General features: G+C 32.5%; 1 protein-coding gene across 2 annotated transcripts in view; it reads left to right on the top strand.

Annotated features, from left to right (window-relative positions):
* Positions 1 to 14,052, top strand: part of LOC114348105 (uncharacterized) — a 300,717-nt gene that overhangs the window by 251,991 nt on the left and 34,674 nt on the right. Inside the window, exon 1 of one of the 2 annotated variants that reach the window (XM_050655335.1) lies at positions 11,888 to 12,038. The exons of the other annotated variant lie outside the window; for it this stretch is intronic. The gene's annotated coding sequence lies outside the window, so the exon portion shown is untranslated. Of the gene's footprint in view, positions 1 to 11,887; positions 12,039 to 14,052 lie in introns of those variants that run through there. 2 annotated transcript variants of the gene reach the window in all.

Below are 14,052 nucleotides of genomic sequence, written 5' to 3'. Positions count from 1 at the left end.
TTTTTTTTTATGTTTGGAATTGAAAGATCTTCATTTTAAGGCTTTAAAAAATAAAAAAATATTATTTGTACAATAAATAACGCAATTATAAGAAATGGCCATTTTGGACCTTGGTTTTGCAATAACCAATAAACGAAATTAAACTTACCATAGCTCAAATTGTAGGTTTTTTAATTTACTACAACTTTCTATTAAAAAGTTTTTCTCTAGAATTAATATCCTAAGCTGCACAATTAAAAATCTTTAAAAATTGGAAATTTAACAAATTAAAATCGCAATAAAAAAAAGGTCACAATATTTTTGGTCACATTTTATTAGAAGTTATTCCTGGCATCGTCCTTTACAACACCTGATAGGTTTCAAAAATTCCTGAATTATATCCTGAAATCGACCTATTTTTCTCCCACAGCCTGGAGTATTTGCAATAGTGGAAGGTTAGACGAGGTACTTACAATTTTTGGAAATATCCACAAATTTTCTGTGACATTTTCCTGTAAAAATTAGATTTTCCCAAAAAATAAAAATAGAGTTTTGCGATGAATTTCTGAGTCCTACCATATCCGTAGGATACTATGGATTTTATGACGAACATTTTTTGGGCAGGAGGGTTGCAAACAGGCTAACGGAGTATATTATATGTATACAAACATGTAAGTAAAATAATGAAATTTTCATGATTTTCTGGGCCCTGTCAACTAAATAAATTAAACATATTTGTGTCAAAATGATCAAAAAAAATGTTGGCATGACGTCTCCTACTAAGTATATTTGTCCCTTGGAAAATTCTGCGAAAAATTTTCACCCTGGTTCCGTGATTTTCTGAGTCCTGCCTTTAAAAAGTTATAATACTCAAATGCAATCAATACTTTTTCGATACTCGGCAGGAAGGTTAAACGGTTCTTGTAAGACCGCAGGAGTCCTAGATTTGTAAGAAAATTCGTGAAAAATTCCACGATGTCCTGAGTCATGTCATTTGTTTCAAGAATGTTAATATACGTCTATTTACAAAGAGGCAGGATGGTTTTATAGTTATTGCGTATACAGGGTGGGGCATTATTGTGACAAAGTCCAATTACTTGTTTGTCGTAGGAGATACGAAAAAAAGTTATTTAGGTAAAACATGGGGCAAAGATAGGATCATAATTTAAAAATATATTCTAATATACAGGGCTACCCGTATTGACAGGGTGTCACAAACTTATGTTTTTTAAATGGAACACCCTGTATATAATTTTAAGATTCCTAAGATAATTTTAAGACAATTTAACATAATTCACCTAAACCAAGAATATTTCCTAAAAGAGCTATTCTTGCTAATCTGACGAGCTCGAGTAACACCATGACGCCATACTTGACTTGGCATGACTCAGAAAATTCTGGTGATATGAATATGTTTGTATAACAACCTGCAATAATTTTACTGACTTTAAATTTTATTTTTATATACGAAATAACTGCACAACCATCCTGCCTTTTTGTAAATAGCTTTATATTAACATTCTTGAGATATGCGCAAAATGGCATGACTCAGAAAATCTTGTAACTTTCCTCGAATTTTCTTACACATGTTTTAACTATGTATAGTAAAAAAGGTGTAACTAAACATCCTGCCATTTTAAATAATGTCTGCTTAAATGGTTTATTTTATAATAAAATTTCTTTTATGACTCAGAAAATCACGGAACCAGGGTGAAAATTTTTCACAGAATTTTCCAAGGGACAAGTGCATTTAAACATTAAGAGACGTCATGCCAACGTTTTTTTCGATCATTTTCAATCAATTATGTTAATTTATTAAGTTGGCAGGACTCAGAAAATTATGAAAATTTCATTATTTTCATTACATGTTTGTATTTCTAAATATATACTCCCTTAGTCCTTTTGCAATCCTTCTGTCCAAAAAATGTTCTTCATAAAATTAATAGTATCATGTCATTCTATGGATATGGCAGGACTCAGAAATTTATCCCAACCGCCATTTTTTCCTTAAGGAAAATCTAATTTTCACAGAAAAATGTCACAGGAAACCCGTGGATTTTTCCATTAATTGTAAGTACCTTTCCTAACCTTCCAGTATTGAAAAGGGCAAAACTCAGAAAATCGTGGTTAAAGTTCTGTTAATATCTCCCAATCTATAATGGATTCACAACCTTATTAAAATGGTCCAAAGATATTCTGAGCTCTGAAACGTTGAAATGATTTAAATATCAATTAAGGCTATGGGTACATAATTCGCAAATATTTTACGTGTATCCCTACTTTTTCTGACTTTACACGGCAAATTACGTGTAGTAAAATTCACACTGGTATGGATATGTAAATATTACTAGAATGTCATTCTACTTGAAAATGTCATCATTAATTTAAAGAGATGGGTTTTGAATGTTCTTGGATAACTGTTATTTTTATAATTGCAAATTATTAATTCAGATAATAAATGTGATAATTTTTTCACTAACTAGGTATTCAGTGATTGTAATAATTTATTTGTACAACAAAAACTAATACTCAATCGAGAAAAGAGGAAAAGTGCTAAAGTAATTTTTTTATAATACATTGTTATGGAACGCTTACAACTTTCAACATCTTTAACAACAAAATACTTGGATCACAGAATATACTATCCTGATGTATTCTCTGCTTGGATCTTCCACAAATAATACATAATAAATAACTTTTTATTAAGTTCACGTCTTAAATCAATTATATCAATAATATTTAATCAATAACTTAAAATATTCCCGATGCAATGTCAAATATTTAAAATTGTCATTGATTGACAGTGTCTGACTGACAATATATGCTGACAATATTATATTCGGCTGAGTGCGTTGTAAGACAAAGATAGATTTGGAAAATATTATCAACGGCATTGTGTTCATTTTTTTCGAATCCTGAAAAAACCAATAAATATTTTTGAAAAATTTAAACGCAGAATGAAAGACTAAATTATTACCGAGGGCCGAAAGTTCCTTAGAATAAATAAAAAGTTTATTTTGAATGAGATATTTGAAGTTAAAAATCACATTAAATTTTCTCTTAGTTTTTCACCCCTGTAACTTATTAAAATAAACATTATAGAAGTTTTCAGGGACTTTCGGCCCTCGCTAATAACGTAATCTTTCATTCTGCGTTTAAATTTTTCAAAAATACTTATTGGTTTTCTCAGGATTCGAAAAAAATTAATCCCCATTTGAATAACATTGCAGCCGAAAATACGTACCGATCCTCTTAAACAAACTTCTAACGTTGAATATTATTTTTGTATGGGCTAAGCTACAATTGATTATAATGAAAATTATACTTTATTATTATTCCTGTTTGACGTTTCATATTTCCATTCTGGAAATCGTATTCCAAAAAGATTATTTCAATATTTAGGCCAAAATAGTAATTTACGTAATAAGTTCCGAAAGTGATATTTTACGAGATGGGTAGGAAGTTTCCTACGGGCGAACCGTAGGCGAGTCCTGGAATCCTACGAGTCTCGTTAAATTACTTTTGGATCGTGTTACGTACAATATTTTTTCTGCAGCCGATTTTTGTGTTAAAAAGAATATATGGATAAACTTTACTTATGAACTTTTATTAAACACTTTAAAGTTACTCTCGTGAATTCAACATTAGAAAAATCTACTTATGAATATTAATAACACAATTATAACAATTATGTGCATTGATATTGTTAGGAATATTAACAGAAGTGGCAGTATTGAAATTAGTGTTAGACGTGTCAGTACTTTTACTATTTTTTGAGATATTAATTTGGTCGCGGCCATTTTCACATACGCGAGTCTTAAATGACAAGCGTTGTCATAATAAAATACAAAGTTGATGTTATTGTCAAAGCCGTTGCCTAGCTACACAAAATCGTCCCGAAAGTGAAAAAATTAGTCCCGAAAATAGCTACTTTCGGTACGAGATTTTTAAAATGGTACTTTCGATTTAATAAATCATACCGAAAGTTTTATTTTCGGAACTGCTGCAGAAAAAGTTATTAACCGGATCAGGCTATTCAAAACTGATGGGTGACTTACTTGGTGTCGATTTTGTAGTGAATAGCCATGTGTGTTTTTGTATCATTTATTGTATATTATGTGTTTTACGTTAATGTATAGTCTGTTTTATATGTAATATAAATAATGACTCCCACTTTCTATTAGTTTACTAATTGCTGGAGTATTCTATTTGTTTACTTTCATTAAAGAAATTACAAAATAAGAAATTGCCTGGACGAGACAAAATACCGAAAAACTCCTAAAGTACGAGGAAAAGACGTAACCAACCAACAATTAAAATTAATCCAAAAAATAATAAAACAAAACAACACAACAAGAATGGAGATCAAGAATCCTAATATGTATATCTCTTAAAAAATGGGAAAAAGTCAGACCCGGAAAGCTACAGCGAAAACCAACCTATGCAAAACATCAAAGTTAACACCGACAGTGATAACTACAAGAAAATATATATTGATACTTTGTAAATAAACTGAGTGAAATTATAACACCAACAGAAGAACAATAAGGTTAGCAAATGCAATAAAAACACTAAAATACAACAAACCGGCATATTTATGTTCCGTTTAACTGAAGAAGTCAATCCACAGGGCCATATTAAAGCACTTTATCCGTTTATTATACGCAATAGATATACATACCTCTAGAAATGATAAAAAGGGTCGAAAATATAGACCAGAACAACAGGATAAACGAAAAGTAGAAGAAGAACTAATCGACAGAATTTAGGCTGGCAATTGGATTCAAATAAAATGACAGTGAAATTATTCTGCCCTCTATTATTGAACCTGCACGCACATGGATGAAATATGTAATAAAAAAGTAAGAACGAAAAAGGACACCAAACGGGAGATAAACTTGAACAACTTGAAATAATCTGCTTTGCAGACAACGCCATAATATTCTCTCAGAGTAAAGGTGATTTACAACGTATACTTCACCAGTTTCATATAACCGCCAGAAAATTTGACTTAATATTTTAAAGATGTGCATTGAAGATGGAGGGACAGATAATATAATAGACCAAATGATGGAGTTTAAATATATAGCAACCAAACTATAAACTGTATAGCTACGGAAAAACTCGAAACCAAAGTTATAGATCAATTGAATAAAGCAAAGAGAGCCTGAAGCAGTATACCTTCAATGAAACAGTATGGAGAAATAAAGAGGTAAGTGAAAGGCAAGATTTTACAAAACAGTCACCAAACCAACAGTGGCCTACACAGCAAAAATAAGACCTGATATACAAGGAACAAAAGGAATAGCAAAGATAACAACCCTTAGAAAATTCGATAGTAAGCAATCGATGGGACAGAACTAGAACTACAAATATATGTACCACAAAGATGCAAATTGGAAAATATATCAAGCAATGGGTAAAAAACAGAAGAATAGAATGGAAGGATCATAAAAGCAGAATGATAACAAGTAGAGCAGCCAAGAGGGCGAGAGTCGGTTCACTACCCAAGTAGCAATTTTACAACCTGCAACAAATTTTGTCCTAATGGTACGTTAAATTTAAGGACAAAATTGGTTCACAGTAAGCCTTAACCAAGGACAACGTCTGTTTCTCCTATGGACCAACGTTGCTGTTAATAAGTAATATAATCTGATGACCAACCGACATCGGGAATAACGACGTCAATTATTAGGATAAGGTTTGACGTTAAGCTGACGTCGGTCTTAACCTATCTGTAGTATAAGTGCAATTAAGTGGCATACATCAACGACTACTCAACGTCGGGAATTACAACGCATTTTTTAGGAAGATGCCAACGTTCAGAGGACGTTGGTGTTTTATCGAGTATGGTAGACGTATTTTTCGGGAAGACGACAACGACAATCCAACGTTGAGAATACCAACGTTAATTATTAGGTTAAGGTTTAACGTTAAGCTGATGTCGGGTATAACCTCTATATACTACAATGTAATTTACTGGAAGACATTTAACGACTGCTCAACGTCGGGGATTACAGAGTATTTATTAGTATCGAACCCAACGTTCAGGAGACGTCGGGTGTTTTCTCAGTAGGTATATGGTAGATTGCTGCGTGTACTTGCGGGAAGGTGAGAACGACAATACAACGTAGGTAATAACAACGTAGTACTTAAGTAAAGTTGTATACGTTAACCTGACGTCAAAGTTTTTTTTATAAGATACCTGTAATTTACTAAAAAACGTCGACGACTATCCAACGTCGTAAAGTAAATTTTCGACAAGTGGTTGTTTAGTTTCCAACTACAAAACGACGTAAAAATTTGCTGATTAGTGCCTATCTACTTGACTCATCTTGACTTATATGACTATAATATGACAGACAGATATTACATTGCATAACATAACCTTACTTTTTTACACTTGGTTTTTCTAGTTTTTCTATAAACAGTATATTAACAATAACAATTTATTGAACCAGATCCACCATATTAACATATATATCCACCAGATTAAGGCGTGTTCACGACGACGAGTCGGGAGTCTGTCATCAAGACCAGGTTGTTTGCGCTTACTTTAGGACGTATTAGGTATACCAATAAGTAAATTCGAAGTGTGCAAGGTAAAAATAGGTTATACTAAAGGTCGGCAGGGGGTGTCCTTGTCCAAATCAGTTAAAATGTAGTGCAATTTAGGTCGCGAGTCAAATCCGCCATTAATGAAAGATCGCCATGATTCAGCCATTTTTTGAGACAATGTTTGGCAATTTTTTTGGTAGATTTTAATGAATATTTGATTCTAATTAACGAATTTTGTTTATATATAAATCAAGGATAATTTTATATGGATCTAGACATAATAATATGTTTTTTTAATTACGATGGTTATTTCTATTTTTACCGTTTTGTTCGATTTAACCTGTAAATTTCTGAGGCGCTTTCAGTTTTTAGCAATTTTTATACCTAGTTTAACAGTACACTTCCTTGCGTTTGTAAATTTTCGACCGCATTATGCAATGAGGCAGATGATTAATAAAATAATTATACAAGTCACTTAGGTTATATTCTGAATAGAGTAGGAACCTACTTAAATAAGTATCAACAGGCCGTCATGCATCTTAGATTCTGATGATTTAATATCCTCCAAGATTATTAACCTATTTGGTAAAAATGAAGTGTGTCGGCCGTACTTCTGTGGTAGAGAATTTTATACTATTACTTTACAAGACCAAAGTCCTAAAAACTAACGTAATTTGACGATAAAATATCTCGAGCTGAGAAGTCGAGAGGGGGACGTCGAGGCAACCCGTATTTCTATTCTCCACTTAGGTGCAAAGAGCGGTTTTCTGACCGTCGTCGCAACGTCGCATATTAACGTTGGGGCATTTAATCCAACGTTAAGACGTCGTAATATTACGTCCAATTGCTTCTTGGGTAATAGAATAACGATCAGTGTATGTTGGTACTCCACCCTTAGGAACGTCCTGTTTTAGTTGGGGTGGTTACCACCTATGATAGGTGTTGATGAAGTAGACACTATTTGCTGAATACTTATTTATTTACTAACTCTGAATACCACAGTAACTAGTTGGTGCGTTTGAGGTCTAACTGTCTAATAATGTATCAGAATCACGAATGATAATTGATAAAAAGATGATCCGCGATGCTTTTCTGTATCTATAAATAAACTTGAAAAGTGTTGATATTTTTAATGCTGACACGGCCTGGCCGTGAATTATGAATAATATTGAATAGCTGACAAAGTGTTATTGAAAACTAGTGCACTTTTGTTGAGTAATCGGTGTCACCTAATTATTTAACAACAAACGTGATGTTTGTTTTGTAAGACATTTAAAAAGAAAATAAAAATGGCTTGCTCTTATTTTGGATGCTGATAATCCTGTACAAGTGGGATACCAAAAAATTATTCAAGGATGATCTACTAAAGGTATATTGAAAAACAGATGTAATGTCAACACAAATACAAAATAAAAACATTATATCAAAAGACTAAGTTTTTAATCTAATGGCATATAAAACAACATAATGTTACTCTACATCCCACCAGACTGAAAACAATGGGAACCTTCTCTGGTTATACCTCCGAGTACACCTTTTTATATGCCATTAGATTAAAAAATTTAGTCTTTTGCTAGAAGTTGCCGCTAGGGCATCTATGTCATTTCGTTTCTTTCGTTGTTTTGGTTGGATCAGGGAGAGCAGCATATGTGCCTCCTGATGAGAGACTAATAAGTTTCGAAACCGGTAGAGGTGCTTGCTGCACTCTCTGATTGTACTAGAATATGGTGCGGCTGTATTTCCGTTTTGCAATGAAATTGAAAATAGTTATTAATTTTTAACATTATATCAGTTTGTGAAAAATCTGAAAAAATTTGATTTATTTTGCAGATATCTGTATTGTATATTTCAAAAATAGCCTCTAAAATCGAATAAAATTTATACTTACCATTTACTTGGAATGTTCATTCTTCACTCGTATAAATTGCCTACAGCCTATGCTATATGTTCTCATACCCGTGGGAAGTGAGGTCCATTCCATGCTCATTGTGCAATTTACTACTAATAATGTCGTCAAGGGATTAGTGTCCTTTTTATATTAAATAATAGGGGTCTAGGACATTTCGGCGTCGCCGTTTCGGCGTGGCCATTTCGGCGTGGCCGTTTGGGCGTAGAGCCGTTTCGGCGTAGGCCGTTTCGGCGTCGGCCATTTCGGCGTCAGAGATTTTATTTTAGTTGACTAAATACCTACATTGGAGTCTATTAGTAAGACATTATTTTGAAAAAAATCTTTTAATATAGTTATTTAAATAGATACATTGGAGTCCATTGATCACAAAATTTTAATATTAATGGTAGATTTGTATATGTCAATTTTATACTTATGTGTGTGTGCTTGTTATTTAGCTCATAGTTAATGTAATATCTGTAATTGGCTTCTAGCTGTAGATATTATATATAAATAAATGAATAAACAAGATTTTGGAAAAATGAATATTTTATTTTAGTTATTATTTACATGTTATAATTAGATATGTGCTAGTCCAATTAAAAATCCTGAAACATTTATATTTACATACAAAACATTTATATTTAACCTACAAAACTTATTCACGAAATATTAATTAAAATAAAGTATTTACATGTTATAATTAGATATGTGCTAGTCCAATTAAAAATTCTGAAACATTTATACTTACATACAAGACATTTATATTTAACCTACAAAACTTATTCACGAAATATTAATTAAAATAAAGTACCTACTTACATATTATAATTATGTGCTAGTCCTCTTAAAAATTCTAAAACATCCCCGTTTGCATCAAAATTTCCCACAAGCCGTGAAATGCGATCATCTGCGTCTCTGTATTTTCTTAATTTCAATGGTGGGAGATTACCTGCCACAAGTTGCTCGAAATAGACATCTCGACCTTTCTGCACCTGACGCAGGCCATCTATAAATTTCCATATGGTTGGATGATCTGCTCCCAATTCCATCTTGAGTCTTCTATGGGCGGCCTCAGCGTGATTATTTGTCCGGTCTTCTCCATCCAGAGTTCTCTGGTAGAGGTTCCACATCCTTTGGGGAAATAAACTTGGTCTTCTGCCATTTCCTCTTCTGTTCATACGTCCAATATAGTAGTCTTCAAACCAGTCTACAAGTGGTTGGTGTTCAGCAGGTAGAGCTTCCGCTAGAACGGCAAAGGCATCATCTAAATGTTCGATAGGAACAAATGCTAATGCTGTCAACATTCTGCAATTTAAAGCGAATTGTGGATCAGCATTATACTCTCTCGTATATCCCATAGCAGCCACTTGTTTCTTCATATTTTGTGCCAAATGGAAAAAACATCCATTGATGTCGACGCCTGGAAAACAATCTTCCATTGCCTTAAATGCCGCCTGTTCGAAATCGCAATGGATTGCTCTGGGTTGCAAATTTGGTACAATTTGTCTGATCAATTCAAACATACGGGTATATGTGGATCTTGTTTTATTCGGCAGCATGGCATAAAATATTGGATGGACTCCATTATATTTTGTGGCCATAACTGTGTATACTTGTAAAAATAGAGATGGTGCTATAGCAAATGTACCGTCACCATACCACACATCTGAGGTCTGTAGATGTTGCAGCCACGATTCTCTCCCGAAAATCAAAATTCTTTGCAATCCTTCTCCATCATCTGCTAATAAAAAATTTTCTTCTACACCATCTTGTAACGTGTAAACACGATAAGACTCGGGAATTACTAACTCTTCAACAGTTGTCGGATTTGACGGGGGTTCCTGGACTTCGTTACGTTTTCGTCTGATGAATTTTCTCATCGCGCCAGTGTTTGGGAGCCGACCATGACAAGCTTGACTTGTATTTCTCAGGCACTCATTGATTACCACTATTGTCCCTTCGTTTGTTTCTGTAGCACGCTTTTTCATTTTTGTAACAACTTGTGCTACTTCCACGTCCATCGCCGAGGAGTCGTGAGTGTGAACATTTACTTTCTTGATGACTTCACCATCTCTTGTATGTATTCTTGCTTTGCACGTTTGTTTCCTCTCACACCTCCAAAATTTTAGGGATTCATCGCTTTTACTAACAGCGTCAAAAACATACATGAAACCATCAGTGGTAAATTTCTCTCTTCCTCTGGTCGATAAAATTTTTCGTTCCATAGCTTAAAAATTCTTCGTCTGTATATCGTATAAATACTACTATGAAATATTATAAGACACTACATAAACTCTTAAACTGATCTCTGTTTATATAGCTGTACCCTCAATAATCCAACCAATCAAATCAATAATAGGTAGGTACCTACTTAAAATTTCCCTTAAGATTAAAAATCAACAAATTACTTGCATCTCTCGTTAATGACATTATAATGTAATTTTTGAAATCAACAACTAATTTAGTTTTCGAATATTTAAAATCAACAAATAACTTGCATCTCTCGTTAATGACATTATAATGTAATTTTTGAAATCAACAACTAATTGATACATGATAATGTCATTTGGAATTAACAGGTAATTTAGTTTTCGAGGAAATGTTAATAACATTATTATGTGATTTATAGAATTTTGTATTTAAATTTTCGAAGAAACTGCAATAAATATAGGGATAACTATTATTATACTAACTAATGGTAAATATTTTAAAAGCAGATTCCTTTCAAGAAAATATTGTATAATTTAATTTTTTTTTAAAATATACATTCTGCAAATATTTTTGCTTAAAAAAGATATTTTAACAATATTAAAATTCTCCGTCTATATACCATATAATGTATGTCTAATTAAAGTTGAAAAATGTCAGTTATCATCTAATTAGCTCTGGGACAATTAAGAGAACAGCAATTATTATTAATATGCATTAATAAAAAATCCAATATAGGTATTTGCAGAATAAAATATAACAAAATGTTTATAAAAGAAATATATTTAGTTTATTTTTCTACTTGACCATTAATGTTAAAATTGTGTGACCAATGAACTCCAATGTATTTAAATAACTATATTAAAAGATTTTTTTCCAAAAAATTGCCTGACCAATAAACCTCAATGTAGGTATTTAGTCAACTAAAATAAAATTTCTGACGCCGAAATGGCCGACGCCGAAACGGCCTACGCCGAAACGGCCTACGCCGAAACGGCTCTACGCCCAAACGGCCACGCCGAAATGGCCACGCCGAAACGGCGACGCCGAAACGTCCCATTCCGAAATAATAGTAGTATGCTCCATCTCATTTATCGAATCAGCCATTAATACCATTTGTTTGGTGGATCGTAATTTTAGATCTCCGTAATCATCTAGAACCGATTATTTGGTAAAAATACGTAGTGTAAATAATGGGATACGTAAAAGTGCCTTGAAAATATTCGTTATCGAAAATTAATAAATTATTATGCGATATGAACGATGGTCTATTTGTTCTGTTTTTAGTATCAATAAACCATAACAATCGAAAACTAGACACTAAATATTGGATATTTACTAAATATTGGTGAACATGAGTTGATGGAATCAATTTGATGGAAATAGAAAATCCAGTAATAAGGTAAATATATTTTTTTTGTATTTTAATAATAGCTATTTATGTACCAAGTCAGTAAAGTTACAACAATCTACAATTTAAGAATTTTTTAAATTTTAGACGTAATAAAAATTCCATGACAGTCATAACAGATAACTTTTGCATGATGGCAGCTTTCGATTTTCAATCGATAGTTATCAATATTGAATAATTACTAAATCGCTAAAGTTTTGATTTATTTTATATGAACATAATTACAAAATACTACAGAATTTCACTTTTGACATAAATTTAATTAACAATGTCGTAAATTTTGTACAATATTTTTAATAATTAAAGTAAATAAATAGTAGGTTAACTCAAATAAATAATCGATTACTGCCATCGACCACTTACATTTTAATCTCGATTAATCGCGGCAGGTAAAGTAAATTCTTCTTTCAGTACAATAAAGTGTTACTTTACTGCCGTAAATGAGGGCAAATGAGTACAATAATGAATGATTTTAGTGACGGTTGGCGATAAATAAAATATCTTAACAATATTATAGGGGCCTTACAGGTTCTTGGCTGCGATATTCTTGACTAGATTCTTTTACTATTTCCGGTCCTTCAGTTGTTGTCCATAGTGTCTTATTCCCACTTCTTATATATCAGTCTATACGACATCAAACCACTTCCTTCGTGGTCTCCCTCTTCTCTTATTCCCTTGTTTTACTGCTTACAAAACTCTTAGGACGTTTCTCTATTGAGGCATTCATGAAACATGTCCCAACCATCTGACTTCGTTAGCTCCTGGTTTGTTTTTCTTTACCATTCCCCATTAGCCTCCTTTGACCACCAAAAACTTTTCTTAAGATTTTATTCTCCCAAATCACTAGCTTTTTTCTTCTTTCTGATTAATTGTCCATGTTTCACCTGCGTACATTACCGTTGGTCTCACTACTGTTGCATAGGATCGAAAATTTCGAATCATGCCTTGGACACATTTTTTAAACTTCAACAGTACGTTTAATGATCCTACTGCTTTGCTACATTTCAGCAACCTTTTATCTATTTCTCTCTCTTCTCCTTCTATTTCCTTATCTGCTACTCGAATATTCTCAAATTCTGTTACCTTCTCAAATTTATAATCTGTGTCATTCGACCTTAGAGTGGTCCATTTATTTTCTTATGTATTTTCCTTTCTTATTTCCGTATCTGTACGCGATTTCTTCTTGATTTGTCGTCTTCTTTCTCTAATTACTTTATTAACTGCATTAGTTAGCGTCATTTTAACCAATCGTACCTTATTCTCTGGTATCCTAGTAATCTCATTGTTTCGTATAGTTCAATTCGCGAGATTGAGTCGTAGGCCGCTTTAAAATCAATAAAGAGCATATCAAACCTACATTTTGTTCATAATTACTCGTATTGTTTTGTAATAACTTTACCGTAAAAAATTGATCGGTTGTTGTTCTTCCCTGTCTGAATCCAGTCTGGTAACCTCCTGTTATCTCCGTTTCGTTGTTTTTTTTTTCTACTTTTTATAATATTTGCCAATACCTTATATACTGCTTCTAATACTTAGTCAAATTCCTCTTTAATTTTCAGATAGATTTATTAGCTTTTCTGTGAATTGGGCAGATGAGTGCTGTATTCCATTACTATGGAATTTTTTCGTTCTGTTATGTACTTGTGTTTATTTATTTTGTAGTATTTGTTGTTTGTTTGATTAATTATAAGATCCCATAAAGCCCCATTATAAAACTCGAGCAGTACATATGTATCTATGCATTGCATAAATACAAATGTACTGCTCGAGTTTGAAAATAGATAATAAAATATCTAACAATAGCACGGGCAAAATACGTAAGCGTGAACCACTTTCGTTATTCACTAGTAATGTCAACCCGCCTTTATTATGCAGTGGAAAGCTTCTCCAAATGAGTTAAAAATTTTTATGGTATCTTACACACACTTTGTTTTATTCTTTGAGTTAAATTTTAATTTAATTTAATTTAAAGATAGAAAGCGGTTAATTAAAGACCTTTTGTAAG

This window comes from Diabrotica virgifera, chromosome 7, assembly GCF_917563875.1.
Source record: "Diabrotica virgifera virgifera chromosome 7, PGI_DIABVI_V3a".
Classification (NCBI taxonomy): domain Eukaryota; kingdom Metazoa; phylum Arthropoda; class Insecta; order Coleoptera; family Chrysomelidae; genus Diabrotica; species Diabrotica virgifera.
Note: the sequence above shows the minus strand (reverse complement) of the source record. Positions and strands in the feature narration are given on the sequence as shown.